This window comes from Lissotriton vulgaris, chromosome 8 (genome assembly GCF_964263255.1).
Source record: "Lissotriton vulgaris chromosome 8, aLisVul1.2, whole genome shotgun sequence".
NCBI lineage: Eukaryota > Metazoa > Chordata > Amphibia > Caudata > Salamandridae > Lissotriton > Lissotriton vulgaris.
In genome coordinates this window covers 1,529,297,911-1,529,303,196 of record NC_141696.1, presented here as the reverse complement: position 1 = coordinate 1,529,303,196, position 5,286 = coordinate 1,529,297,911, and positions in this window count along the sequence as shown.

Here is a 5,286-nt window from a genome sequence, read left to right as displayed (position 1 = left end):
ATTCAGAGTTAAAAAAACAACTACCTAACCTGGATCCCAAAACTGCTATTTGCCCATTGCACCAGTTAATTGCGGAATGATACAGGACTCCTTAAAACATATCTCTACCATATGAGGTTAAAAATCCAGGTCCTGCATCTATTTTGTTAAATGGTTTAAATTAAAGTATGAAGACCACAGCTATAAGCAGGCCGCAATAGCTCAGTTGGGAGAGCGTTAGACTGAAGATCTAAAGGTCCCTTGTTCAATCCCGGGTTTCGGCACAGTTGAGAGGTTCCTTGCTTCTAACAAAATAGGTCTTGGAATCAGCTGTACTACTTTTTTCTCTATCAACATTTTTATCAACTGATCTACAAAATGATCAATTCAACATAGACTTTGCTTTCTGTCCTCCTTTTAAACTTTCTTCCACCTATCTTGCCTTCAGGTTTGACAATGAATGTTTCCCATTTCGTCCTTTTTTGTAAAGTAAACTCTTGTCTGCATCACATTCCACTTCCCCTTGAACACAGATGTCAGTAGTCAGATGACATTGCTTACCTACTCATGCCAAATATATCTAGGTAATATAGTGCTAGTCCATTCAGAGTTAAAAAAACAACTACCTAACCTGGATCCCAAAAATGCTATTTACCCATTGCACCAGTTAACTGGGGAATGATACAGGACTCCTTAAAACATATCTCTACCATATGAGGTTAAAAATCCAGGTCCTGCATCTATTTTGTTAAATGGTTCAAATTAAAGTATGAAGACCCCAGCTATCAGAAGGCCAAAATAGCTCAGTTGGGAGAGCGTTAGACTGAAGATCTAAAGGTCCCTTGTTCAATCCCGGGTTTCAGGACAGTTGAGAGGTTCCTTGCTTCTAGCAAAATAGGTCTTGGAATCAGCTGTAGTACTTTTTCTCTATTTATCAAATTTTTTCCAACTGATCTACAACACAATCAATTTAACATAGACTTTGCTTTATATCCTCCTTCTAAACTTGCTTCCACCTCTCTTACCTTCAGGTTTGACAATGAATATTTCCCATTTCATGCTTTTTTGTACAGTAAACTCTTGTCTGCATTACCTTCCACTTCCCCTTGAACACAGATGTCAGTAGTCAGATGACATTGCTTACCTACTCATGCCAAATATATCTGGGTAATATAGTGCTAGTCCATTCAGAGTTAAAAAAACAACTACCTAACCTGGATCCCAAAAATGCTATTTACCCATTGCACCAGTTAATTGCGGAATGATACAGGACTCCTTAAAACATATCTCACCATATGAGGTTAAAAATCCAGGTCCTGCATCTATTTTGTTAAATGGTTTAAATTAAAGTATGAAGACCACAGCTATAAGCAGGCCGAAATAGCCAAGTTGGGAGAGCGTTAGATTGAAGATCTAAAGGTCCCTGGTTCAATCCCGGGTTTCGGCACAGTTGAGAGGTTCCTTGCTTCTAACAAAATAGGTCTTGGAATCAGCTGTAGTACTTTTTTCTCTATCAACATTTTTATCAACTGATCCACAAAATGATCAATTCAACATAGACTTTGCTTTCTGTCCTCCTTTTAAACTTTCTTCCACCTATCTTGCCTTCAGGTTTGACAATGAATGTTTCCCATTTCGTCCTTTTTTGTAAAGTAAACTCTTGTCTGCATCACATTCCACTTCCCCTTGAACACAGATGTCAGTAGTCAGATGACATTGCTTACCTACTCATGCCAAATATATCTGGGTAATATAGTGCTAGTCCATTCAGAGTTAAAAAAACAACTACCTAACCTGGATCCCAAAAAATGCTATTTACCCATTGCACCAGTTAACTGGGGAATGATACAGGACTCCTTAAAACATATCTCTACCATATGAGGTTAAAAATCCAGGTCCTGCATCTATTATGTTAAATGGTTCAAATTAAAGTATGAAGACACCAGCTATCAGAAGGCCGAAATAGCTCAGTTGGGAGAGCGTTAGACTGAAGATCTAAAGGTCCGTCGTTCAATCCCGGGTTTCGGCACAGTTGAGAGGTTCCTTGCTTCTAACAAAATAGGTCTTGGAATCAGCTGTAGTACTTTTTTCTCTATCAACATTTTTATCAACTGATCTACAAAATGATCAATTCAACATAGACTTTGCTTTCTGTCCTCCTTTTAAACTTTCTTCCACCTATCTTGCCTTCAGGTTTGACTATGAATGTTTTCCATTTCGTCCTTTTTTGTAAAGTAAACTCTTGTCTGCATCACATTCCACTTCCCCTTGAACAAAGATGTCAGTAGTCAGATGACATTGCTTACCTACTCATGCCAAATATATCTGGGTAATATAGTGCTAGTCCATTCAGAGTTAAAAAAACAACTACCTAACCTGGATCCCAAAAATGCTATTTACCCATTGCACCAGTTAACTGGGGAATGATACAGGACTCCTTAAAACATATCTCTACCATATGAGGTTAAAAATCCAGGTCCTGCATCTATTTTGTTAAATGGTTTAAATTAAAGTATGAAGACCACAGCTATAAGCAGGCCGAAATAGCTCAGTTGGGGGAGCGTTAGACTGAAGATCTAAAGGTCCCTGGTTCAATCCCGGGTTTCGGCACAGTTGAGAGGTTCCTTGCTTCTAACAAAATAGGTCTTGGGATCAGCTGTAGTTCTTTTTCTCTATTCATCAAATTTTTTCTAACTGATCTACAACACAATCAATTTAACATAGACTTTGCTTTATGTCCTCCTTCAAAACTTGCTTCCACCTCTCTTACCTTCAGGTTTGACAATGAATATTTCCCATTTCATGCTTTTTTGTAAAGTAAACTCTTGTCTGCATTACCTTCCACTTCCCCTTGAACACAGATGTCAGTAGTCAGATGACATTGCTTACCTACTCATGCCAAATATATCTGGGTAATATAGTGCTAGTCCATTCAGAGTTAAAAAAACAACTACCTAACCTGGATCCAAAAAATGCTATTTACCCATTGCACCAGTTAATTGCGGAATGATACAGGACTCCTTAAAACATATCTCTACCATGTGAGGTTAAAAATCCAGGTCCTGCATCTTTTTTGTTAAATGGTTTAAATTAAAGTATGAAGACCACAGCTATAAGCAGGCCGAAATAGCTCAGTTGGGAGAGCGTTAGACTGAAGATCTGAAGGTCCCTGGTTCAATCCCGGGTTTCGGCACAGTTCAGAGGTTCCTTGCTTCTAACAAAATAGGTCTTGGAATCAGCTGTAGTACTTTTTCTCTATTCATCAAATTTTTTCTAACTGATCTACAACACAATCAATTTAACATAGACTTTGCTTTATGTCCTCCTTCTAAACTTGCTTCCACCTCTCTTACCTTCAGGTTTGACAATGAATATTTCCCATTTCATGCTTTTTTGTAAAGTAAACTCTTGTCTGCATTACCTTCCACCTCCCCTTGAATACAGATGTCAGTAGTCAGATGACATTGCTTACCTACTCATGCTAAATATATCTGGGTAATATAGTGCTAGTCCATTCAGAGTTAAAAAAACAACTACCTAACCTGGATCCCAAAACTGCTATTTGCCCATTGCACCAGTTAATTGCGGAATGATACAGGACTCCTTAAAACATATCTCTACCATATGAGGTTAAAAATCCAGGTCCTGCATCTATTTTGTTAAATGGTTTAAATTAAAGTATGAAGACCACAGCTATAAGCAGGCCGCAATAGCTCAGTTGGGAGAGCGTTAGACTGAAGATCTAAAGGTCCCTAGTTCAATCCTGGGTTTCGGCACAGTTGAGAGGTTCCTTGCTTCTACCAAAATAGGTCTTGGAATCAGCTGTAGTACTTTTTTCTCTATCAACATTTTTGTCAACTGATCTACAAAATGATCAATTCAACATAGACTTTGCTTTCTGTCCTCCTTTTAAACTTTCTTCCACCTATCTTGCCTTCAGGTTTGACAATGAATGTTTTCCATTTCATCCTTTTTTGTAAAATAAACTCTTGTCTGCATCACATTCCACTTCCCCTTGAACACAGATGTCAGTAGTCAGATGACATTGCTTACCTACTCATGCCAAATATATCTAGGTAATATAGTGCTAGTCCATTCAGAGTTAAAAAAACGACTACCTAACCTGGATCCCAAAAATGCTATTTACCCATTTCACCAGTTAACTGGGGAATGATACAGGACTCCTTAAAACATATCTCTACCATATGAGGTTAAAAATCCAGGTCCTGCATCTATTTTGTTAAATGGTTCAAATTAAAGTATGAAGACCCCAGCTATCAGAAGGCCGAAATAGCTCAGTTGGGAGAGCGTTAGACTGAAGATCTAAAGGTCCCTGGTTCAATCCTGGGTTTCGGCACAGTTGAGAGGTTCCTTGCTTCTAACAAAATAGGTCTTGGAATCAGCTGTAGTACTTTTTCTCTATTCATCAAATTTTTTCCAACTGATCTACAACACAATCAATTTAACATAGACTTTGCTTTATATCCTCCTTCTAAACTTGCTTCCACCTCTCTTACCTTCAGGTTTGACAATGAAAATTTCCCATTTCATGCTTTTTTGTAAAGTAAACTCTTGTCTGCATTACCTTCCACTTCCCCTTGAACACAGATGTCAGTAGTCAGATGACATTGCTTACCTACTCATGCCAAATATATCTGGGTAATATAGTGCTAGTCCATTCAGAGTTAAAAAAACAACTACCTAACCTGGATCCCAAAAATGCTATTTACCCATTGCGCCGGTTAACTGGGAAATGATACAGGACTCCTTAAAACATATCTCTACCATATGAGGTTAAAAATCCAGGTCCTGCATCTATTTTGTTAAATGGTTCAAATTAAAGTATGAAGACCCCAGCTATCAGAAGGCCGAAATAGCTCAGTTGGGCGAGCGTTAGACTGAAGATCTAAAGGTCCCTGGTTCAATCCCGGGTTTCGGCACAGTTGAGAGGTTCCTTGCTTCTAACAAAATAGGTCTTGGGATCAGCTTTAGTTCTTTTTCTCTATCAACATTTTTATCAACTGATCTACAAAATGATCAATTCAACATAGACTTTGCTTTCTGTCCTCCTTTTAAACTTTCTTCCACCTATCTTGCCTTCAGGTTTGACTATGAATGTTTTCCATTTCGTCCTTTTTTGTAAAGTAAACTCTTGTCTGCATCACATTCCACTTCCCCTTGAACACAGATGTCAGTAGTCAGATGACATTGCTTACCTACTCATGCCAAATATATCTGGGTAATATAGTGCTAGTCCATTCAGAGTTAAAAAAACAACTACCTAACCTGGATCCCAAAAATGCTATT